Source organism: Falco rusticolus, chromosome 16 (genome assembly GCF_015220075.1).
Source record: "Falco rusticolus isolate bFalRus1 chromosome 16, bFalRus1.pri, whole genome shotgun sequence".
Lineage (NCBI taxonomy): Eukaryota > Metazoa > Chordata > Aves > Falconiformes > Falconidae > Falco > Falco rusticolus.
The window spans coordinates 3861273-3887487 of record NC_051202.1 but is presented as its reverse complement, the minus strand read 5'-3'; the positions used below and the strand labels follow the sequence as shown (position 1 = coordinate 3887487).

The following is a 26215-nucleotide window of genomic DNA, read 5'->3' as shown; positions in this document are numbered from 1 at the left end:
TAACACAAACATGTACAGACCTCAATTATGCTACCCATGTTTTAAAAGGACCGTAAAACATATATTGCATTGGCAAGATAGTCAAAAGCACCCCTGGGACCTGTGCTCTGAACTCCTTAAAGAGGTTTTACTTGATTTGATTTTTATTTTTCAGTTGGGTTTGGTTTGTTGGTGTTTTGTTTTGGTTTTTTTTCTTTTTTACTTATCTGATACATCTGCATTATTGCAAGGCATGTGCATAAGCTCTGGGAGATTAAAGATCTTCTATTTGCAAGTACTCTACCTATATAAATAGATCGCACTGGACCAGAGGTATCATTTTCAGAATACTTGAGTATCTGTCATCCACCTCCCACTGACTGCCAACACAGCATACACTCCCAAGTCCCAAAAGCCGTGCTGAAATGAAAGCATGGACACCCAACTCGACAGATGCTTTTGAAAGCTTTGCTCTCCACCACTCTGACCTCAGCGTTTTTCCCCAATTTCAGCACAGCCGCTCCTCAGGCATGCAAAGTAGCCTTAAAATATGCCTGTATTCAGAAAAGTAACCGTGTAAAAATGACACCTCATTACCACAAAACATCTGCCCTGCATGTTTCTGGTGAGTCACATTCGCTCCGTTTACAAAGCAGAAACACAAACACGTGTTTTTACTCCTCTGACCCACACTGTGCCAGCGCAACTCGGGAAAAGCCCGTGAGGGTCTCCGCTGCCTCGCACTGTCATCGCAAAACGACACGGTACCAAAACAGCCTCCTGCCCCACACAGCACCCCTGGCTCTAACAGATGCTCCTAATTCTTTTACGGGTAGGGAGACAGGCACTGGGGTCCAAAAGGAGTTTCAAAATAGCTTTTTGTAATATTCAAACACCGATGTCCACAGCAACAGGGGTTGCAAAACTTCAGGTGCTCTTCATGTGACCATCGCCTTCCCGAATTTGCAGCCCCAAAGTATCACTGCTCGAGGCTTAATAGCGTGTTCTTGCATCAGACTGAGCATAAATAATACACAAAGAGCCCTGCTGATTTGCTTTGGGAGCAGCTACTATCACTGCCACTTATTGGAAACTGAGGCACAAACCCACGAAGAGCAGATGCTCCGCTGTAATTTAAGACACAGAAGTACTGAGTGATGTCAAAATACAGAATTAAACCTATACACAGGCACTCCTGCTTGAGCAGAAGGCACAGCCATTTCAATTTAGGGGCAAACAAACTCCAAGAGTCTCTTAACCCAAACTGCCTGACAAAACCATGTTTTCCTGCACTGCAATGCAGCTGAGCAAGCTCTGACACCTACCCAAATCAGGGAATAAAATGATTAATGGTAATCGGAAACCAAACTGCATTCTCCATCCGCACCCCCAGCACCTCAGTAACTTCAGAAGGACTGTCTGGGTAAAACACAGCAGCACAACACAGCTCGTATAACAAAACACCTTCCTTGACCTTAATCCACACCACGGAGAGACCGCGGAGAGCAGGCTCGGCGGCACGCGTTGTCTTTGGCGAAGCTGGGAGATCTGCAAGGGAAATGGACACTCAAATTACAACTAGAGTAACCCGGGCGTTTCTAAACCTCTGTGTAACACAGAGCTGAGGGCTGGACACAGACGTGCAGCAATAGAAGCGTTACAGGTCGGGCCCACCTTGCAGCGATCTCCCGGCCATCGCTTGCTACCAGCACTCATGCTGCGAGGCGGCAGTGGAGCAGATGAGAAACCCTCTGCTCCAGTTCTGAGTCATCTGGGATTATCCATCACTAAAATGCACCCAAAGTGCCTGCTTCGCTCGAAGATGCTTTTATCGTAGGGTGCCAGGAACTCCAACATCCTAGAAAAAGCCTCGAGAAGTAAGTTTTGTTTCAACAAAATACTCAGGACCCGCAGAACCTGACACAGCGAGCCCTGGCCGGCAATAAGTGCATCCTCAAACGCTCTGCTGAAAACAAGCCTTGAAGAAACTTTTCAGGCGCAGTCACCAGAGCACCAGCACTGCAGCATTTTGCCACAGCTTAACGCATCGGGTCAGGTCTCAGTGATGAGAACACACACCCCTGGTCCCCCTCCAACACCCTGCAAAGGCCCCGGTGCCGTCCTGCCTTCCAGTCGCCACCAGCATCACCCAAGGGCAAGTTCGAGGCAGTTTTGCAGCCTGAAAAGGACCGTCACTGGAACTCAGAGGTTCTTCTAACCTACACTTCACCACGTGTTTCTGATTTTGACCCTTCCTAATTTTGCACCCTGCTGCACTTGCCATGGAGTGTGGTCACGCAACCTCTGAACTTGATGGTATCCAGAGCCCACCCGAGATCATGCTTCGGCATCTACGTACAGCCTGCTGTGACAAAAAGCGGCATGTAGGGCACAAGCTCTGATTAGGAAAAGCTGTTTCACAATGAAACGCAATTACAGGACAACTGGTGGATTCTGCCAGGAAAAGTTTATTTTGGTTTTTTTCAAAACAAATCTAAACCAGAAAAATTGCATGATTTTTATTGCTGGTGAAAGGTGCTGGATTTGCACTCAGAGGAAGCACAGTATTGTGAAATGAGCTGGGGAGAACTGATTTCCCTATCTGATGAACTTTTGCAGTATCCCGAATTTCTTCACATCCACATCACAGCACCCAGAACTATCTTTTTTTTTTTTTTTTTTTAAAAAAAAGGATCTTACATTAGCTTTGATATCAAAGTTATCAGCTTCTGACTGTAAATGAGAATATCTGACTTGAGTTGTCAGAATTCAAGTGTTCATATTTCTCCCCTAAGATTGCTCAGTAGAAAACCATCAAGTTTCCTACAGGAATTGTCTTAAGCCAAATCCCTCTAGAAGAGGCTAGTGATCAGCATGGTAAGCAAGCCTCAGCAGGGGCTGGATCCTAATTGTACATCTGCAGATGAGCACACCACGAAGGACAACTCACTCGTGGCTTATATTGCCTTCCCACCTCTGATGGTGTAATGGTTTGTGGTATTATCCCGTAAGCTGTTAAGCAAGCCATCTGGGCTGAAACACCCACCACCCTACCAGTAAAAGGGCATCTGCTTTTGGATAATTTTGGAGAAACGGGAGAAAGGAAGCAAAGCTCTGCACTGATCGTGGTAGATAAAGACTGAGAGGAAGGAGGGGTAGAGACAACCTCTAAATCCAAGTCCCCTTTAGTTAAAGCATCGCTGACTGCAGCTTCAGAGCCTGCAACAGCTTCAGCTGACAGCTCCAACAAATCACGGCACATGCAGGCATTTTGCTTGCTCTTTCATTACAGAGGCAAAAAAGCCTATCAGCAAAGGAGAATCCTCTGCTACGGGAAAGAAAAAAAAAACCCACCAAACCACCACGTTCTGCTGCTTTCAGCAAAGTCCCCATTGCAGGGTCTCTGCGGTCCCTTCTCCAACACCCATCGTGTTAGTCAACACGAGCACAGATCAGGCACGGGGATCTATGGTTTCAAAGCAAACACACAAAGCTGGCGTTGCTTTACCCCATCGGACAATGTTCTCTCCATCATTTATCTTGGCCAGTGACGAACTTGCACTCTTGATTAATTTTGTTTAGGGGAGCGGCAGCGAATTCCAGGCCACACTGCTCTGACGGGACATGCGGATGGAAACCATCCCTGCTGAGCACGCAAACGCTGCTAGGAAGTCTTCTTCAGAGAGGTCCCCAGAACTGCTGAACCCTTCCCAGGGTGCAGCTGGTTGCACCAAAGCTTTAGCATCACCCGACAAAAGCCGTGCTGCAGAGAACAGGGCTGGGAAAGAGTTTAGGCGGTGCCAGGATGCAATCGTTCCAAAGAACTCAGAAACCACAAAATAACTTCCCCAGTCATGTACAAAAACAATCATTTTGGAAAAGCCTCCTGTGAGTACATATACTCATTTACACTCTGTTGTTATTACTATACATGTTATTCTCCATTGGTGATGAAATCCATATGTCTGCTTTTCCCTTCGTTCTTTCTACATTACTATCTGAGGCTTTGATTTATTTCCTGGCTTTCTAAATTGATTATTCAGAGCCATAGAGGAGGGAAAACATGATACTAGAGACCCAGAGACAAAGTCATAAGCAAAAACAAAGAGGAGAAAAAAAGAAAGAAAAAACACAGTGCCAAGTATCACACATCTGTAGTGTCTCTCCACAGAGGTGGGGGGGAAATATCGAGCTGTTCTCCGAAATGAAACAGACAGGGATTTATTGCAAAAACTACGGTAAACTAAACTTATTGGGCAAGGGTTAAGAAACTAAGGACCCAATCTTATAAACACTAAAGCACATACTTAACTTGATTTCAACATCAAAGGCTACTCACGTGAGTAAAGTTATTGAGCATGTGTTTGCAGGGCACGAGGGGTTAGCGTTACAGTCATAAAAGTCTGAAAAGGCTGGGATAGAGAGCGCAAATAAGCAAGGATTAAAAATAACCAAAATAGAGAAAGCTGGCAAGGAACTCTTGGCAGCTAAAATAATAATAGTAAAAACCCCACATAAATTAAAACATTGTTAACATTATGTATGTGAGGGATCCTCAAGCTGTTTGTTTGCCAGACTGAGCGATGAGATGGTCTTGCTGTTGGGACCTTTGTTCCTTATCACCCCTCTGACTGCACGTCTGAAAATCAGAGCCTCAAGTATGAGAAAACAGCTTTAGTTGCTTAAATCTTCTCACCCAAGTAAGACAGCTGGCAGTGTAGGACGACAGCAAGAGCAGCGCTTGTGGAGGAATCTTCCAGCAGGACCTTCTCTTCCTTGATGCATTGTCCATGCTGTAACAGTGCCCAGTGCCAGCACGCAGGTGGAGGTTTTTTAAAGCAAAGACATCTTACCAACACAGCAAAAGCCAAGCTGGCCACCAGTCCTAGTACTTTTGTGTCACCAGTAGAGCACCTGCAAGCTCCTGTCGTAGATAAGGACCACACGTCAGCCCATCCCCGGGAACCTCAGCCTCAGGGGACACGCTCACTGCAAAGCTGTACGGAGCAGGTCTCACCAAGCAAGCCTTAAATGTTCCTGCAGATACCACAACACAGCCACCACGGGCCACCCTAGCCCTTGGTGGGGCCAGTTGGCATCTTCTAGAAAGCCTCAGGAAAAGAATATGTTGCAGAACATTCATTTTGGTGCAAAATTGCACTTTGTAATGGTGGGCTCCCGCCTGCTTCTATAGATTTTTTCATCTACAGAAGCAGAGGAAAAGCCTCACCCGTTATTCTGCCCTCATCCAACTTCTGCCAGCTCAGAGCAAGAGTAACACTTTGAAATGGCAAGCTCAAGCTGGAAAAAGTTAAAGACAGCGAGAAAGCGAGGAAAAACCCACTTACCCACAACTTGCAAGTTTCCTGTGGGAAAATTAGAACTTTTTTGGTGGAAGGCTGTCAAAAAAGGGATTTTTCCCATAACTTACTTTCTTTCAGGGGAAATGCTGGAGTTGCAGCCAGTTCTACTCTAAAGCTCTTAGGTTTCCAGTATTAGGCTGGGAATATAATAAAAATAAGCTTCTTTGGAAGAGCGCTGGTATTTCTAGCTCCTAATAGAGCTGATTTTAGGACCAGCATGAACAGTGATTAGTAGTTTTTAGAAAACTGTCAATGGGAGATACAGCAGCGCAGATTAAAAATGTCAGTAGGAGCTCTGGAGCAGTTTAGCTCCCGTTCCTTTCTCCAAGCTATTTCCTTTGCTATATTTCTCCGAGACAAATTATTAATAATTCTCAGAGATGAGAAAGCTTTTGTAGCTGTCTCGGCTGTTCAATGTCCACTTTGAGCATGGTCTACCACATTCTGGCCGAGGAGCTTGATCACTTTGCTTCTTCAAGCACCTTTTCCTCCGCACCACTCCCTCTGCTCAGCTATAAACACCTACCCCAAACCACTCGGCAACCAGATGTCCAAAAAACCCAACCCTGATATACAAGCCCCCTCTTAAGGGAAGCGGTGGGAGCTGCTCACTGTTCTGGCTGCCGGCAGCAACCACTCTCCTTAAAGCATCCTTCCTCCTTTACCCCGTTTCAGGTTGGGGTGAGGTCCCACCAACTCCACGTCAGGCTGGGAGGGGTCTGCTGCTGACCCCTCGGAGGGAGACGTGCAGGAGAGGCAGCTTCTGCTGGTTATCGCACATCAGCAATTGCTCCGTCTGGGCTCTGCATCTCCACCAACTCCTGAACAAGGCAGCAAGACCCATTTTAAGTATTTAAGGCAGTTAAGGGATGAAGTGCTCACAGCTCAGATAGGAGAGGACGGTCCTTCTCTATCCCCCCCACTGCACACGCTAACAGTGGGGGTTGACAAGAGATTCCCACATTTTAAGGAAAGTCACATCACTGTGCTAGGAATTTCATCGAGCGACTCTCTTTAGACGTTCCTCCCCACATTTGTTCACTGGAAAAACCTAACGAAAAATAAGAGTGGAAGAAAGCAGAGCTGGCCACAAAAAGAAATTAGGGGTCTGTTAAACGCAAAACCTTGCTTTCCTGGAATGGTTGAAATGACAATCCCCTAACACTGCACTCCAGTAAAACCCAAGGCAAGTTTGCTAGAGCAGTTGCTCTCAGACAGTCGATATCTAGGGACTAGATCAGCACAAACTACATGCAACAAGGAATGCAGCGCATTTTTATCCCCAACTTCTTCCAGCAACCATTAACTTCCTTCCTCCACTCTTGAACTGTCTGGGTTTTCAGCATTTGGTACCATATCCCATACTTGGAATTGGCAGGAAGATTAAAGAAGTCTGTAGCTCTTGTCTTCACGAAGCATTGCAAAGGGATCATGTCATGGCTAATCCCTCCCCCACCACCTATCACTTATTATTACAAGAAAACTAAATTGCCTTGGAACCAGGAAAGTCCTTTTATTTCATCTTAAGATTGTCTCCACTTACAATCTGCAGTGTAACGTTAAACCTCCCTCTCCAGCAAACGCTAGCCCCGCTGGGCATCTGATCTCACCAGCGAGGAACCGTCCTACCAGAGCCACGGAAGCGCCGGCAGACAGAAATACAGGATCCAGACTTCAGCTCCATGGGACAGGGAGACTACCTTGCGTTCTGATAAGACACAGCAGGAGGAAGAAAGAGCCTTCGGGATTTTCAAGAGTCAGTGAAGCCTTACAGCTGGATGAGAGCAGGCAAACACAAGGCTCGAAGAGAATACATCTCTTCCCTTGGAGATACCATCTGGGCCAGTAAACAGTAACCTGAGAGGGGCTGTGGTTACTGAGCCGAGCCAGATAACACCCTTATATCCTCACCAAGCCCTAGACCCACCCTTATCCAATCACTTCCCCAGAAGTCTAACCTTTTTCCAGGCATTGCTTCATTTTTTGCAGAAAAGTTTGCCTGCCATTGCCCTGTGGATCGTTTGTTGCAATTCACTTCTGTATCCACACTGATGGCAGCATCTTCTCTGCTCCTTAACTAGTCGTGCCCATTTGCAGACACCCAAAAGAAACCCTGCAGCAGCCCTTTGCTCCGTTAACCACTACAGGCATCAAGCAGATGGCATAAAGCGGTGTTGAAGTTTCCCCAACACTTACCAAGGGAAGAACACAACCAGCTACAAGCTTGGGATAACTACAGGGAACCTATTTGCCCCCCCCCTGTTGCAATGCAGAGGCACGAGCAGACCCCAGAGACCCCGACTCCCAGCCCCATGGTCTGTCCAGCCTGGGAATACCAGCAATTTTGCCTGCTCCATGGCTTCTTGCCACACATAAAAGCGATCATGCTTCAGGGGCTGCGCTTTCTTCCCATAGATGAGCTGCCTCTGCACATTCCCAAACAAAGCATTACACTATGTGAAAAGAAGGCACAAGCCCTGCAAAGCCCATCCCGCTGGCTAAGACAGGAAATATCTCCCATCATCTCAGCTAATCCTCCACCAATACAATGAGAAATGATGTCCAACAGCCGCCAAAAGATTATTAAGGGAAGAACAAAAATACTGCACCGCCCATTGCAACGGAGCCAAGGGCAATAAAAGGGGAAATACAAAGTGAAGCCAATGGCTGGGGGGAGGAGGGGGCGAGGAGAAGCAGCAAACAGCAGGCAATGCCTTCAGCAAAGCCCCCGTGTTGGAGTACAGGTGGTTCGAGGACGTAACAGCTTAACCCCAGCTTCCCAGGAGACAGTATCATCCTTTTCCCTCACCAACGCATCTGTTTTGCTGGAAAACACACTTACGCTCCTGACAAGTTGACAGATACACAGGAGAGGGCAAGAGGACGTGCTGATGTTAAAATAGGAGCAGGTTGAGCATGCAAAGCTGCCAGATACGAGCCAGGTAACCAGAAAGGTCTCCCTGGCCGTGCACACTCAGGTAACACCAAGTTTCACAGCATCGTGCCAGCTTGACACGGCATTTGGAGCGCTCAACAGCTTCTTCCCTTCGGTTTGGCTGTCGTGAGATGGCACACAGGCTATGGCTCGCGTTTACGGTACACCCCGAGAGCTGCCTCCAGCTAACACAGAGCTAGCTTCTTCAACAGATCAGCTTTAGCCGCCAAGATGCAACTAAAATAGCCCTTGGCAAATATTTTGCTAATTACATTCAGCAAGCTGAAGCTGCTTACGTATTTCAGTACTGGGATATCAAGAGCTCTGGGTTACCTGGGATAATCGTGCATGGCCCGGCATGAGCAAGACAGTTACTTTTAGAGTATGGTATTTGGATGCTCGGGACAAAATTCTTGCAGTATCTCCTTACTGCTCCTCTCACTGGTACTCACGAAGGTCTGTGAAATTAAACAAGCCATTTGGATGGATAGCACTGAGGGAAACTTGGCATCCGCTTCAATACCAGCCTCCAAAAAGCATTTCCCAGGTTGAATAACTTGTTTTTAAAGGCAGTATTCCTTGAGATTTTTGTTTTGTTTTGTTTTCAAACAAGTACATTTCAAGCAAATAGATTTAACTCTTGCAGAAGCAGCATAGATAAGCCCCCATCCCTTTGCTCCCTCATGGAAAAAAAAAAAAAATATTCCGCCTGTAGTGTTTTTAGAGTCCACATATACAGTCCCATCCTGCTGCTACCACAGGAAATCTTACTTTGGGGAATTGATCAAGGGAAAAAAAAAAACAAAAAAACCCACCCAAACAAAAACTATCCCACCAAGAAGGCTGAGATTTGATTTATTTTTTCTTTCCATGGGACAAGAATAATAAATCCCTCTAGTTTTGGGCTTGAATTCACACTTTCAGTTCAAAGCAGTGCTTCGAAGTCTTCTGTTTTTCATGTTTTATCTTTAAAACATCCATATTGTCAAGTCCACCCTTACCATTCAGATCTTCCATTTGACCTTCTCAACATCTTGTTCTCTTCTTATTAGCAAACCTTGCCCACTATCTGACTGCTACGCCACCCCCACAGCCAAGGAGACTCCTTAGGTGACAGCGCCCAGCAATGCCACACAGTGAGGGGCTTTAGCCTCAACCACCTGCACAGCTCTTAGTGACAGGGAATACAAAAAATTACATTTTTTTTCTCCCCACAGCTTTTTCCCAGATACCCTTGCACACCTAATATTTCATCAGCTCTTTTATATCTATGCTGATTTACACCTATCTTCCTTTAGCCAGCAATTCCGCCCCTGCCACAGGGCAGAGCTGGGATTCAGAGAAGCATCACGCTCTGCGGTGGTTTGCAGCGAGAGCGCAGCGCCTCTTGCCAATCCCCAACAGCTGAAACCAGACTTAATCCCCTATATAAACAAAGGCCTGGGAAACAAACATACTTGGTTTTAATTTGTTGTTTGCTTACATTTTTGATAATGAACATAGAGATGCTGGCACCCCGCAGAGCGCAGTCTGTCCCTGGTGAGCTTCTCGTTGCTCTCTCTCATTTCTACACAGTGATATTAACTCATCCCCTCACTTCAGGGAACCGTTTCTTTGGTGGGCTGGAGAGACTCCTCTCCTGCTTCACACCACCACCAGGTATTCATGTTGCAATGTCCCCAAACATTTGGGAACACCTATGGAGAAGTTTGGGCTCAGAGATGCTGGCAAAGACAGCGTCGAGAAATTAAGATCTATGGAGTTGGCATAAATCCTGCACGCCAGCCCTTAAAGCAACGCCTGGATCTCCACTGGCTGCCCCAGCAGTCTTCACCCATCCAGACTTGAAGGCAAACAAGCACAGTGCATTCAGTTTTGCCGTCAGATGCTTGGAGAAGCCTTTGGGGAGACCCAGGGACCGATTGTCTCCGTCTCCGCGCACAATAAGTGCCTGGGTCTCATTTGCAGCCAGGCTGAGCTCCCGTTAATTACTGAAAATCAGGCCGTTTCATTACAGTTCAGCAAAACACATGAATATGTGATAAAGTCTGACTGGGCCCCCTCAGTGGCACCACAATTACAGTAATGACGATAATAAAAAGAGGATGTTCCCTCCCAGAAAGTTTATAGTCTGAAGAGACAGCCAGACAAGACCGGAGCAAAGGATTATCATTATCACTCGTTTCTGTGACTCAGAGGGGCTTACCCAGAAGTCGCACAGACTGGGAAGGAGTTCAGCATCCCAATTCCCACACCCATACCTCCCACGTGCCATACTTCAGCAGCTCTTCTCCCTACACCTTCCCCACTAGCGGGACCATCCAGGTTTGGAGACTACAGCTATCTTTTTGAGGGAAGAGCCTGCTGCTACTCGTGTTATTATCAAATCCTCCAGTTTCATTAATACCCAAGGCACTTGACATAAAAAAAAAATAAAAATAATCTGGTTTATGAGAACCCCCAGCTCAGACATCTTAATTTTTGCACACAGGACGCTGCAAAGTGTTCTATGACACATCATTAAAATCCTACGGGAATGCTGAAGTGATTACACCAAAACTGAAACACCCAACACCTTCCAGGAAATCTTAAAGGTGTTTCCTTAAACATACTCAACAAATCCTTTGCAACAGAGAGTGACCTATTCCGGTGTTTCAGTATTATATTCCCACTGTGGACCTACTGCCAAATTTTCCACATGAGTAATACTGAGTAGGTGGCACAGAAGGAATCACATCCTCGCTTCTCATCGGGCTTGAGATCTGCCACAGACTCCAAACTGGCAGAGTGAGGCGGGGGGGCCTGATTCCCACCTCGGCTGTGCCATTCAAGTCACCCACCCTCCAACGAGGTGCTGAGCAAACCGGAGCCTGCACACTCGTCCTGATGCTTTGGGTGCTAGCGGGTAACTTCATTGCTTGGGTCCGGTCCAAATCCAAATCCCACAGAACTGTATCCTCACCTAAAAGCTGCCGTCACCGTTAAGCAGAATCATTTTCTCCTGGATGACTTCAGAGCGTGGTTTCCAGTGGAGGTTGCTCCCTATTCAGCGTCAGAGTTGTTCCAGGGATTGCAGCAGTGAAATCAAGTTTGCTGCGTGTGGATGGCTTTTATTTAAAAGCCTGATGACTGCACTCCTCATGCAGAAGCTTCACCCATTCAAAGCTTGCCCACCATCTGACTGCTACGCCACCCCCACAGCCAAGGAGACTCCTTAGGTGACAGCGCCCAGCAATGCCACACAGTGAGGGGCTTTAGCCTCAACCACCTGCACAGCTCTTAGTGACAGGGAATATTAAAAAACTACAAAGCTTCACCCATTCAAAGGGAAGGTGCCAGCAGGCAGCGCACACCTTTGTTATTCACCGTGGCTCCCTGAAGGTGCTTGTAAGTCTACAGAGAGTCCAAGACACGCATATTCCTGACACCGGAGTGTCTATGTACACACAGCACACAAAGATAAACCCCCACCATCCCAGCCTACGCTGGCAACCCCTACAAGTGACAGCTGACGGCATGCTAATGCAGGGTTTGAAGACTTGCAAGAGCCCTGTTTATACATCCCAGCATGATACTTGCCTTTTTATTTGCAATAGAAAGCCACAGGAGAGCCAGGCCTAGGTCAACTCCAAACCCTCCCAGGCAGAGCTGTTGGCTGGCCAGCCTTTCTTCCTCCTCTATTTACGCACCTGGTGATTTATGTGCAAGCCTTGTCCATGACAAATTATATCCAGGGCTTGTTCCCCACCCAGAAGGGAGGGTGTTCCTCTCCACTGCGACAGTCGCCTCAAATGCTAATCTCATCCTCCGGCAGGCTCGCAGCACCTCCCTGACCGGCAGCCCTGACACACGTATTCCCTCTTCTATCATCCAGAACCTGAGGGATTATGAAACACTTTGGGTTTGAGTGTTTTTTTTCAGGCCTGGCAAAATCTCACTTAATAAAGCTTGCTGTTTTGGCAGCGAACCATTAACAACTGTTCTGTGTCTGGTTTTCTCCTGCTTACATCTACCTTTTAGCAGCAGCCTCCAGACCACGTTTCCCAAGTTAGAGAAAGGTCCACAACGCGGTGCCAACAACCTTCAAGTTGAAGATATACAAGTTTACTCTTCCCTATCCTCATATCTGGTTACCCATCAGGAAAGGCAATTAAATTACCTGGTTGAGAATAAATCACCAGTAATAGCCATTATTCCTTGACATTTACTTGTTTTCTTCCATGTCACAGCAAGTACTTAAGTAAATATCAGGCAAACAGCTACATAATTCAAGCATTCCATTTCAAAAGAGTTTCTGGAGTCATCACAAGTAACACAGGTCACTGGGGTAGAGTTTCTTCACATTGACACTGCCACATGTTTATTTGCAAGATGTTCACAGGGCTGGTTGATGTGAATTGGGCTCTTTTTATGTCAAACTGGCCCAAAATATCTAACTCTGGATTTATTACGTGGGCTAAACCCAGGGGCAGCACATATCCAGTTTATGTGCGATCGGAAAAGCCAACAGAAGCACGCATGGAAGTTCTGTGCACTTTTTTTTTTTTATTCCCAAACAGCTCACCTGTTGCACTATAAAGCTTATAATCTCTATATAGGTCTGCAGGAAGATGCAAACAATTAGAAGATGGGCTGCTTTCACACTGTCTGAAGCAGAGAAGAGTCATGATAGAAACCTGGAAGCCACCTTTGCTTATTATTGACAGTTGCTGAGTTCCTATACTGCACCTAGTTGCTTTTTACCAACCAAGACCAGCAGAGAAACATCTCCCACACAGGGGACAGGACTCTGTTTTGAGAGACTCAGAAAATGACTGTGACAAAGCATAAGGAGTAGCAACAGAAGTGATCCAGCAGATGTTTCTCTATGGGACTTTTCCAAAGCGATGCTCATCTTTAAACCACCACCTCGCATACGTACAGAGCGGTCACCCTGCTCACCAGTCTGGCCAGACAGCATCAGACACTGGCTGATATCCTACGTCCCATTTGAAGCAGGAATCACCGAGTTTTTCATTACTAGAGACCTTAACACCCACATCGTACCGTTTTGCCCACTCCCTGTCTGTCTGTGGCCAGTGACTCTCTGCATTCCACTGGGGCAAGTCTTCCCAGCACGCTGCATTAACAGCTGGGTCAAGTTCATGCTCAGAGGTGCAATGCCAGCTCCTCCACTGTTCAGCCAAGCTCTTCCCATCCATGTGACAGCAATCAAAGGATGACTTCCACTCTGCCTCTGTCTTGCTGTCGCTTCCCTGACTAACTGCTAAATCACCGAACCTTTGCTCCCCTTCTCACCCTGTTATTTCCACATTAGTAGCATCTCTCCAAGCAGAGTCTCCACGAGACTCCTGGCGTACTCTGGGTTAGTCTGCTCTTCTCTTTGGTCACCCCTTCTACATGTGCAGATGCTTTCACTTGTGCCAGTAATGCACACAGAGCTCGCCTCACTGCCATCCCCGCCAGCCTTTTTACACCTCCTGTCTCCACCCGATCCTTGTCTTGCTGTGACCCGAGCGCTTCTCCTGGGGCCGTACACATAGCCCATAGCCCACTCTAACATCTCACAAAGGTTTCCTGAGCCTGGAGATGAGCACACCCCTCCATTCTCCCACTGTGCCATATTCTTTGCTACAGAAAAGCCTTCTTACCCCTCTTGCCTTTTCTCTCTGCCCCTGGACCAATGCTCTGTGCCACGTACAACAACTCACCTCACAGTGATGATCTCCCCACCTGAAAACAGAAAATTTCTGCATTGTTCTCTCTGGGACAGACACCTCAAGGAACTCAAAAGGAACAAACCCCTCTAAAAACAGTACCGGCTCAATCCAATAAGTACAACTGCAATTAGCCAAGCAGAAAATGGGTATATCCACAGCTCCAAGGTATTGTAACCATACGAGCGGCCATCCCATATTTGAGAGGAAGCCATGGGATTTATTTGTACCATGCGATGATGAAATAGCTTCTAATTCAGCAGTAACTAAGAAGGATGTTAAGCCACAGCTAGTAAATGAGGTATTTTGAAATCAGCAAGCCCAGAGAACTTGTACTCGAGATTTGAAAGGGACCTGGCCAAGAAGTGCTCTGGATCATTAATGTTGACTTTTAATAAGTCTTTGGAACACGGAGAGCTGGAAGAAAGCTTATGTTGTGCCAGAGTTTTAAGAGGATAGAAACAGGATGACCCACATAATTATCCACCTGTGACCCTGACTCCTATCCCAGGTGAAATAACGGAACAGCTGTAAAAGAACTTCATTAATAAAGCATTAAAGGAGGGTAACGGCAAATGCCAACAGCTTGGGTTTATAGGAAGCAGATTTGTCACTAAGTTGAGAAATTTTTTTGGAGTTGAATATGTTCCTTAAGCTTGCAGGCTGGATGTAAAAAGAGTACAAAGTTTATACAATTTAAAGCCAACTGAGGCCTTACAAAAACCTTAGCCTTCCTATCCCTGTAGAAGGACTACCAAAACAGTTACAGAAACTCCGATGCAAGCCAGGAAATTGTGGGGTAAGACGGGCAAGCGATCCTCGAGTCACCACGTGCTGCAGAAAGGCACAATCGCACGAGCAGAGGGAAAGGAGCAGCCATCGCAGGAATTTGCCCATAGTGAAATGCAGAACATCATCACTCCCTGCTCTGGGTTTCCTTGGCTCAACGCTTCCACTACCGAGAAGCCCACTGGCTTCTACTTAGTTTTGTCTTCAGTGTGCAACGTCAACAGGACATTCATAAAAACTTCATTTATTAGAAACCAAATCCATAAATTGAAGCGCAAGCATGAATACCGCAGATGCTTCCAGGTACACGCCAAAAGATGTGCCTCTGACGCTCAGCAACGGCAACGAGAGCCAGAGCAGAACAACATCCTACTGGTAAGGGACTAGTAAATTCATTACACATCATGAAGGCTTTGGGTCCTTGCCCAAGGGTAAGAAGACAAATGCTGGGGGACGCAGTAAAGTTGCTCTTCGTGTCGTCTTCTGGTATGAAGCAATGGATGATGAACAGCCAAACCGCCTAACGCTTTTGGGTCCGATATTACACAAAGGATGCGCTTCATCTCCTGCAACATCTCTGCCCTGCCTGAGGTTTAGCGGCAGCCCTCCACCCTCGCCCCTTCCTGGGAGGTCAGCTATGGTGTGACCTTTATGAAAAAAAGCCAGTTTTCCAACCCAGGAGCCAAAAATCTTCAGCCGCAACCCTGTCATCTTCCCCTTGATTTATGCCTGGGTGGGAGTCCCTGCCAGCTCCAGGTGGAGCAGTGGCAAGTTGGGGAGAAAAGCCGTTCTCCACTCTAAAATCAGCAGGCAGCAATGCACATCGGATATCACCCCTGTGCTGCCAAACAGCTGGGCTGCCCTGGGCATCTCAGAGACAGATAGAGGGTCTGTGAACAATTTCAAAATCCCCCTGATGGTCATTGCTGAGCCTCTATGACTTCATCTCAGTTACTGTTATGTTTTTGAGAGTCAAGAATAACATTAATTTTCCATATCTTGTGGTTTTTGGAGGGTGTGAATAAATTCTCTTGCTGTGAGTTATTTAGGTATCCGTAAACCCAACTCCACAGTGGCGAAGCCATTGAGCAACACAGAAAGCCCACAGTGGAGATGTGGCAGGCAAAAACTCACCAGTATGACACATCATAAGGTCCTAAGTATCAAGAATTGCAGAGACTTCTTACGGTCATGATAGGTCTACTCAGAGCAGCTAGCCAAATCCAAAACCTGTGAAAAATTAATTTACCTTCCTTTTCTAAGTTTGGTTTCCTACCTCATACACATGCACGAATGCAAAATGCCAAAAGACAACAGACTTGTGCCCTTTCAGACCACCAGGAATCAAGGCATCCTCCAAATCCTGCAGAAAAATAACTTTTTGGCACATCAACAAGAAAAGCTGCGCCACTGTGGTCTCCCAGCACCATGCTGTCTCTTCCTTAGAGATGTATCTCAGCAGGAGCTTTAAATTGGAGCATCATTTGGTCCAACCGCCACTGGAAGTGAAGCACAGCTCAGAAGACCCTCTAGCTGGTCTCCTCTCAACTTTAGTTGCCCAACGTTGCCCATGCTGCCTGCCTAAACCATGGAGCAGCTAGAAGCCGGGACTACCTGTTAAGCCACGTCAGAAGACTACAAAACATACCCTGGGGAGCCAATATTCAAAGCTGCTTTTGGTCCCAGGTTTTCTTCAGTTCATCCCTGTGTTTAGGAGTCCCGTCGCACATATTTTCACCACCCTTGTGAATCCTCAGCACTGGAAGCAGCAGGGTGAGCACAATGAATGGTGTATCCCAAAGCCTGAGTGCCTCCTGAAGGCAAACCGGTACCCATAGCGGTTAAGGCTACTTTCCTTCCTCACCTCAGAGTTTCACTTCCATCCTCCAAAAACATGTTGGTCTTTTAATGTATGCGCCTCAGCTGAGCTAAAGCCCCCCAAACACACAGAGAAAACCTCCATTTTACTCAAAGGATTTGTGAATTCAGCTTAAGAGGAACAAGCCTCCTCCACGAACAAGTGCAAGAAGAACAGGAGGAGAAGGAGAGACCTCATTTAAGACTATACGAGGGGAAATTGCAAAAAATTACCTAAACCTTTAGGAACATATTTATATTTTGATTTCATGTAATATTACTTCCTGGTTTCCAGCACATATTCCCTGGGCGTCCCCTATCAAATATCAGGCAGTATTAAATCACTGATCCCTGATCCCCGTAGCTCTCAGAAAAACATCTGTACTAATTTGTTGGTTTTCCTTAACATGAGGGCCAGATGAACTCCTCCAGGGCTCAGCCAAGTGAGATCGCTGACAGATGCAGAATAGAAGTGCAAAGATTTTTCCTTTATTAAAAATAAGGTTCCACACTCCAAGCCCTGAGCTTGTCGTTTGCCAGAGTGATGAAATGACACGCGGCAACCTTGATCCAACACTGTTGTGGATACAAAAACAGGGTTCTTACCTAATGCTGCTCCACTAGCAAACGATTTCTGACAGCACATCCAAATTGGCACGGGCCAACAAGGTGAGGGGTCTGGCAACTGGATACAGCCCTTTTCTGCTAGGGGTCTCTGAAACGTCTCAAAGACATATAGTTATTTATGTTCACCAACCTGTCAACGCAGCAAATTTGACACCCAGCTCACCGCTCTCAGGACCTCAACTCCATTTTTGACAAACTTTGCTGCAGTGGTTCAACACGAAGCAGCCTCCTTCGCAGGAGCAGCAGATGTGAGGGCAAGGCAGCGATCCGTCCCTGCCATTCACAGTAAGGTCAGTCCAAGCCCCCAGCAAGGGCTGCTGCTGGAATAAACTGCAAAGCCCCAGGGGGATGAGCCAGCACCACCTTCGCTGGGCAGTCCCGGGCATCTTCCATGTCTTTGGCACACACAGCGAGTTAAACTCAGGTGGAGCAGGCAGTCTGCAGAAGCAAGCAGGAATGAGGAGCGGCAAGCCTCAGTTTGCTCCTGTCAGCTTAGCCACAGCGTTTTGCATCGACAGCCTCATACACCTCAGCAAGGTGTTCACACAAGCATTTATTAACAATCACGCAGATGTTCATCTCTGCTCCTTCAATGTTTCAACCCCCACAACAAGCAGATCTAGCCACATTCTGATTTGACAGACAAAGCTGTGATCCTCTTCGACTTTTGCCCTGGCTTGGGGAAGGCACCGTATTCCAAAACCACTTAATTGCAACTCAGTTGAATAACCAAGCCTTCCCTTGAAGCAAAAGGTCATTTTCATACAAAAAGCTCCCTTCTGACTTCAGAAGAGTCCCAAGGGAAGGTGCTGTCTGCACACAAGTATGAGACCTTGGTTTTCTCCATCTCTGGTGGGCTCAGTGATATGGATGCTTCTCCCCTGTAGAAGAAACTTGAACACTTCACATGGGATGCTGAAGGGGTATCGGAGGCTGCCCTTGCCTGAATAGGAATATTAATCTAAGTGCTAGCTATCTGCCAGGGAAAGACCTACTTGCATGTTAACCTCAAGCCGTGTATTTAGCCCCAAAAGACTCACCACAAAGCTTGTCAGCACCACACATGCCTGCTCAGGAATAACCCGCACCCCTCTGCCAATGCCGGTGGTTCACAGCGGGAATTCCCCCTTCAGCAACTTCTCCCCAGCGATGACCCAGCCAAAATGCTGAGAAAAACCCACAAAACCAGATCCCTCCTCCAGAAGCCTGAGGATGCATCCCAGCCAGGGGCACTGGTCAGCCCATTGACAGGCTGTATCTGCTTTCAATAAACTTTTATAGCCTGTCAATGCGCTGAATCCTACGCAATAAAATTTGTGTCATAAAAAAAGGCTTGCAGTGCCAGCGGGGGTTTTTTTGGTTTGTTTTTTTTTTTGTTTTTTTAAACTCCCCTCTTTTTAATTTGAAGACAGCTGGGAGGGACCGATTCAGGGGCCAAGTTCATAAGATTTTTTTTCCCCCCCAAAAAAAATCACTTTAAATTACAATGGGAATTTTCAGAGTCTCCTTCTGGGGAGAGCAGCCATTTTCAAAAGTGACTTCATTTCCAGAGCTGGCTTACCTCCCAGCATTTGAACAAGCAAGGAAAGAAAAGTTCAGAAAGTAGACAGGTTTCAAGCTTGGCTTGATTAATTTCAAATTTAACAGTCACAAACCAGCCTTTAAAATTCCAGGATGGTTTAGCTTATCAGGCTGCCAGTCCTGAACTTCAGCTCCCTGACCAGAAGAGGTGATCCTGCCCAGAATTGCCTTCAGTAGACATCTTGATGCATAAGCCTGGCACGGACAAGGAATCTGAAACCCCACAGCTGGCAAATCTGTAGATTTAACCCTGCAAGGCTTTTGGCATGGACTTTTCCAATGGGCCAAGGTCTGAAACCCCCGGTTCACATCCCTTCCCTGGGATGCACTTTTGTGGCCATATTCAGCCAGATTAAATCCCTTTCAAGTCCCTGCATCTAGGAAATGGGGAACAAGGGACGCTTAAGAGCAATTCAGAGATGGGGACCAAGGAGTCTAGAGGGCAGCTAACAGCCTCTTTATTCCCTACCTTTAAGATGCAGATAACATTGTTGTCTTAACGAGCAGGTTATGAAGATAAATGTGCTGCCAGTGGTTAAGAGGCTCCATAGCTCTCAGGACAGCAGCCCAATTCCCAGTCCCACCGGTGGCTGTTCAGGGCACTTTTCACCCCAGCTGATGGTTGTCTGTAATGCCTGGTTATCAGGCAGAGTTTTCCCTGGGAGGAGCAGGGCTTTGATAAAGGTCCTGCAAAAAGCTATGAGTAAGCGGGAGGAATTTTCCCTGCTCACATTGTTTGGGCTGTCAGTCACCCCAGCTTTCCGAGGAGTAATACATGAGCCTAGGAGAGAGCTGTAAATACCATGTCCCAGCATGTGTCTAAGGGAGGGAGATTCACACATGGAGGGTGCAAACAGCTGTAGCTCTATAGACAGCTGTTCTCCACCACAGCACATTGACTGATGGGGTCTCTCGCCGAGATGTCAGCTTTCGCTAGTGTTTTAGGAAAGATAAGTCGCTAATGACCGCTGTTTAAATGATTCTTGGCAGGAAGAAAAACACAGAGGTCCTTTATGAAGAGTTGCTCTTTATCTGTCAGAATAGCAGCGCCAGTTAATATTTTTTTGGGGTTTTTTTGGTTTTTTTTTGTTTTTTTTTTTTTTGTTTCCATGCTCTATGTTGTCTCTGGAGAGGGTTGGGGGACACACGTGGGGGAAGAACTGCTTTCCAAGTCTTCCAGACTAGATGTTAATGTCTAAGACATGATGGACTGCCTGCTAGGGTCCCATGGCTCTACCTCCTAATATCACCTCTTCAATTTTTAAGCGCTTTTATTTCTGGTGAAAGACAGGGGATTGACAGCAATCAGTTTGAACAGCTACAGGAGAGGCGAGGAAAGCTGCTCTGCTCTGACAGAGGGACCAGCGCAGACTGACAACACTGCCCGGCAATCCATCCCAGATGGGTGATTTACACTGATGGGTGGCCTCTGGTCAGAGTGGTTTCCCACAGCATCCCAAGCAGCGGCTCCTTGGAGAGTTCTGCTAGCCATCTGGTTGGCTAGAAAGCAAATCAAGTAACATAATCAATGCCTGTTCTCCAGGTGGCATCACAAGAAGAATCAGCAAAGACAACAAGCCATACCCTGACGACAGAAACCTTACTCCGAAAGTAGTGACTTCAACAGTCATTCACACTTGCTTTCCTATTTACTCTGTACGTCTCCTACCTCTTTGGACATCAACCTCCACAGCACACAAGCTTCTGCATGACAGCAAACCCCAGTTGCATCCCTCTTGATCCAAAGTACACATAAGACAGCATTTGCCAGCTCCCTTCATAATGGGGCAGAAGAGGCCAATGGCACAGGCGCGGCGAAAGGGCGCTGTGTAACCGCAGTGGGGAGAGCGGGTTCTGGAGAATCTGGGTCTAATCCCCTCCTGTGTGACCTCAAAGAGGTCACACTTTTCCTCCTCGGCCTCCCCATCTGCACAGAGATCACAGAATCCTAGATGATGGATAGCCAGACTGCCCTACCAAGTGGTGAGAATTAACTAGTGCCTGTAAAGCATGTTGAGAGACTCAGATGACAGGTAGTATATAACTGCAAACTCTATTATATCATTCCACCATCCCCCTTGCCAAAAATCTGCCTTTGCAGAAAAGATCCAGACACCAAATACGTTATTAAGTGAGGATGTCTGACAGTAGTTCAGCTACGTAGAGATGTTAAATAGTAATAATAATGAAACAATACTCAGCATTTGAGGATGCTGTACATCTTCAAAGCACTTCACCAAAACATTAACTGATTATACACCAAATAAATTGCTCACAGCTGTTAGAGATCCATGAGGTATTCAAAAGAACGGGATGGAACATCATCCATCCTGGATCATACAGGGGATGCATGTGCTATAGCGTAATCAAGAGCTCAAAGGAAATAACTTGCAGGGAGTTCAGCTTTTAGTGCTTTTCTGTACACCTCAAAGCAGTTTATTGTTAGAAAAAGCAGCACAGGGGCCTGAGCTCCCTCAGCTGCAGAAGAAAGTTGTGACAGAGCCAAAGCCTTTTTCAAAGTTCAATGTCATACCATTAAAACTCCTATTTCAACTTAATCTTAGCAGAAATAGCTGCATGCCAGACAGCTTAAGGCATCTATGGTGTTTATAGCCACGACCAAGGGAACGTAACTTTGGCCCTCCTGTAGTAAACACAGCAAGCTCATCCAACAACCCCTTTTGCATTCATCTGTCTTAATTTAAGTGTGGCCTTCACTACTGCAATTCCACATTCTGGTAAAGAATTAAGACTACCCCCCCCCCCCAACCAGTTCACATCCATGGCTCATAAAAGCATCGCATCCCTCTCCTCTGCCCACCTCTCCCACCCCCAAAGCAAGCAGCTGCTGAACAAGCAATTTCAGGTGCATAGTAAAAAGCTTGTCGCTGTAACTGCCTGTAACACATGCAGTCAGAACACCACCAGGGCACTTGCATCTAAATAAACACAGGAGAAATATTATTTCCACGTACAATTATTGGCTAGCGGAGCTAGTTCCTGGTCTGTTCCCTGCCAGAGCACAGCACCTGCCTAGGCAGATGCCTGGAAAGACAGAAGCGGGGACCTGGCATCTGCAATACCCATTAAGGTATAAAAGGTTGTTTGTTCACAGAGCTGTAGCCTTGGTCGTTTCCAGCGCACGGCTGAACACTACCACGGCCCGGTGTTTGCCACTGACCCCCTTCGTGGTCTGCCTGCATTCTCTCATGGTCTCCAAGGGAAGAGCTCTGAAGAAAAGCCCAGAGAAGCCCACAACCCTCATCAATTTAACACCACTTCACCACAGCGTTAGGCTCAGCCTGTTTAGTCTATCCCTTCCAAAAGCAAGGCAGCCCGCTCAGTGCGGCATCCCATCACCTGACAGCAGGAGTGCAGCACATCAGGGCAGATGTGCTGTAGGACAGCAGGAGAGAAAGGGTGGAGCATGCCCCAGATCCAGGGTGGAGTGCACACAGAGCATCATCCTTGATTAAACCTGCAGCAACCAGCACAGATCAAGACCAAGAGGTCCAGCAGAACTTCATTTTGGGGGATGGGGCTAGCAAAGGACAGAAGAGCAGTGTCACTGTAGAAAGAGCAGGCAAGATGCAGGTCAGGAAATAACTGCCAGCACCACACAAGGCCAAGCCAGGAGCTTTCCAGATGCCAATGGCTAAAATTAAGGCAGAGCAGCCAACCTTGCACCCATGCAGGACTGTGGCATGCTGCAAGGCGCTTGTATCAGGGCAGTCAAGACTTGCTAGGAAATGGGAACGGCAGAGCGACAGCGAAGCCCCATTGACACAGCCCGCACCTAGAGGAAAGAAAACCAGCCCCTCATTTTCTTTAGTATTAAGGCTCACAGCACGCAGAATCTCACAGGAGTTTTAGTTTCAGCCTTTTCTACCATTTGCATGCCGTGGACTGGAGATCATCCTGCCACACATCATCAACATCTCCAAAGAATCCCAAGGTGACTGCATTTACAGTGAAACCTCCAGTACCCTCCAGGAAAGCCAGCATGCTCTTGGTAACGGAGACAGCAACCTATTTGAAGATGAGCTATTTAAAAGCAGTAGCCTGTGGTACTCTGCCAAACTCAAGAAGAACACCATAAAGCATTTTTTCTGGTTTGCTCCCAGTTCACAATACACCAGCTCAAAGAGGTGAGGGATTTTGCTTTGCAAACCCCATTTTGGTAGGGGGGTCACTGTGTTTGTCGAGTGCTTTAAGCTCTATAAGGCAGGAATCATGCCCTTACACTGCACTACAACTTAACTGCGTCTATACAGATTATTTTAAGAAAACTGTTTAAACATACATCCTGCACACCACATCAGCTTGAGATATACGCTTGAGGACACAAGCATGGAATAGGGGCTGAAAAGCTTGCCCCGCCTTGTGTGCTGTATAAAATATCCTTGTAACATCACACAGCACACCAGGGTGAGATATTAGGTGTGGTCTGATATCAAGGGACAATGCTGCACCGGACAGAAGGATGCTACAAGAGACACTGTGGATGTTGGTGAAAAGAAGTAGCTTTAGGTGCCGCTCTGTCATTTAGGAACTGCAGCATAAAACGCAAGGCAGGCTGTCAGCAGGTTGCATCGCTGAAGTTCCAAAGTACAGCTTAGAAAAAAAATATAAATATCTCTGTGCAGGGCATCAGAGTGGAATTGGCACTGGAGCGCGTCGGCAGAGCTACACGTGAGTTTCCAGGGCAGGCGAGCCATGCCCAGAGCCAAGCACTGCGGTGATGGGTCAGGCACATGCTGATCCCATTGCTTCTCAAGGGCATCTCTCCTCAAGCACTGCAGGAGGGTCTGTGCACCCCCATGGTCAAGGGAGGAGAAACATGGAAGGGCAAAGCGCACATAGCACCTGCTCAGGCTGTGCCTGGATCCAGTCAATGCTGTTCAGCCTCTCACTTGGAAAAAAAAAGCCACCACAAATACAGTTTCTCCCATCCAAGCCTCTCTCCTTCCCCCTCTGAGCTCATTCATGGCTCAGGCTCCAGGACAGCTGCCGGGTTGCCAAGTCCCCCCAGCTCACTGAAGCACAGAGCAACATGATCGGGATGATAGCTGGGCCAGCTGTTCGAAATCACTGCAGGACTCAAAACAACTACAGACCAAGCAAGAGGAAAAAAAAAAAAAAAAAAACCAGCAGAAAGCCCCTCGCTCCTTTTCCTCTGCCTGGACATTGTGGTCTCATTGTTACCACCATCCTTACATCGCCAAGTGAGCCCTGGCCAAAATGACAGCTCATTAAGAATATTTTAAAAATACACTGGGTGGGGACTAAGGAGCCCAGGGAACAGGGACCAGGCAGTGGATTTTTTCACACCTAAGTGATTGCTTTGAATGCAGCTTAGGTCACTAGAAGTGACCTCGATCCTGACTGGGACCAGTGCCAGTGGACTCCAGGGTGAAGTCCCCCCATCCAGGCAGCAGCAGAGCCACACTGAAGCTCAGAGTCCTGCAGGTAGACAAGGTATGTGCCAGCAGGACTCGTATACGTTTCCATACAGACTCCGCACGCAAGAGCTGCCCAACTCAGCAGCCTGCAAGCTTAACTCAAAGGCAGAACCCCCTCTAGAAAAAAGCCCTTTCTATCTACAGGGAGTTACCGTCTCCCACAGCAAAATCCACCAAACTCATTTGGAAACACCATTTTGTTTAAATTAGAGCACATCAAAGCAGGCAACAATGCCCCTCTCTCTGTTTATGGGAAGCATGTTGCCTTCCCATGGCGACTGGCACAGTGGGCTACCAAATGTGCTGAGCTGACACTAAACATCAGCAGAGGGACCCTGAGAGGATGGAGAAGAGCAGGATATCTGCTCCCTGACCACACAGGGACCAGGAACCCCACAAATGCAACACTCAGCAAGGAAGATGGGATTCCGAGACACAAATATCCACAGGACCTCCCCACCAACAGCAGTTGGGCTGCAACTCCAGCTTGTTGTTCTGCACATGTGAATAAGGGCAGGGGAGGCAGCTGACCAAAAGTGTTCAGGCCAGTGCCCAAGCACCAGGCCCTGCATGGGATACCCCTCGCTAAGGGCATCTTCAAGTTGGGATGGGGCTTGGATGCCATAAATACCGGCAGTGGTGCCAGAGGACCACGCGGGAAGCTGAGGAAGAGCAGTACTTGGGCAGTTAACATCGTATTTTCTCAGCGTACCACTCTACTGGTGCTCCACAGCCTCCAAGGCAGGTCTTCCCAGCCCCTCCGTTCTCAGCAGGCAGCGTGGGGACTTGCAGCGATGTCACCAGGGGGTAACATTCTTGTTCCACTTTCCTTCTGCTCCCTGGCTGCAGGGGCTGGCTCAGAGGCAGTGCTGGGCTACTCTCCTACTGGTCGCACAGTCAAGTCACAGAAGCCTGGGAGCATCCCCTCAAGATTTTAAGTGCCCCTCTGCCTCTTGGGGTGGGAAGGGGGCCAGGCTAACATGCTGCTCTGTTCGTGCTGCCATCACCAGCCCCACAGGTGCCCAGATATATCCGGAGCATCAGGACTCTTAAGAAACATCTCCACACCTCCTTCACGCTGCACTAGCTCTATAGAAATAGCAGAGGCCCAATCTGTCAGCTCTAGTTAGTTTTGCTACGAGCACATCTGATGAAGCAAAGCCAGAGGCTACGCTCCCCATTACGAACCTGGAAATAAGGTTGCAAGAAAAAAACCCGCAGCAGACACAGTTCTAGGCTGTGCTTGTCATCAAGATGCCTCCTGAGCTGTTTCCACCATCGTCTCCCTAATGGACAGCGGCGTTTCTTCGCAGAGTGTTTCTCCAGCACTGAACCCTCCCCATGTGTACCCCCCTCTTCGGGGCAGCGTAGTAACCCTGGTGTGTGGCCATCCAGAACACCCTGCCCCTCCTGGCTGGAAGTTAATCACAGGGTTTCACGAGCGAGAGGAAGGGGACTGCACCTCCGCTGTTCAAGAGCCTCTTGGCTTTTCAGAAGGAGCAATCATTGCACATACATTTCAGCAAACCCATGGGCTCCCACATCCTCTCAGCACATTAAGAAACAGCTGACTAGTTACTTATTAGAGAGTCTGGTCCAGATGAACTCCTCCCTTCCTGTCTTCTGCCTTCCAGAAAGCTGGTCTCTCCCTTTGGAGAAGTCTCTCACCTACAGCAAAGACTCTGGCTAGAGCGCCCAAGGGTTTGTCATTTCTGGTGAGAACAGGAGCCACTACAACCTCTCTCCTGCGATTGCTTTTCTTCACCAAGCCTCCAGCAGAAGCATCCTGACAGCTTGCTACCCTCATTGCATCCCCAGCTCCCTGCACCGCTTCTTCCCATACCACAAGCTCACCCCCACCGTCTCCAGGTGCATAATAAGAGCATATTTCTGCCTAAACACTAC

The 26215-nt window shown here is 47.5% G+C and overlaps 1 protein-coding gene across 2 annotated transcripts in view; it reads right to left on the bottom strand.

The window, feature by feature from the left end:
- SNX19 (sorting nexin 19) overlaps positions 1 to 26215 on the bottom strand; it is a 132654-nt gene that overhangs the window by 64152 nt on the left and 42287 nt on the right. The gene's annotated exons all lie outside the window — the stretch shown is intronic.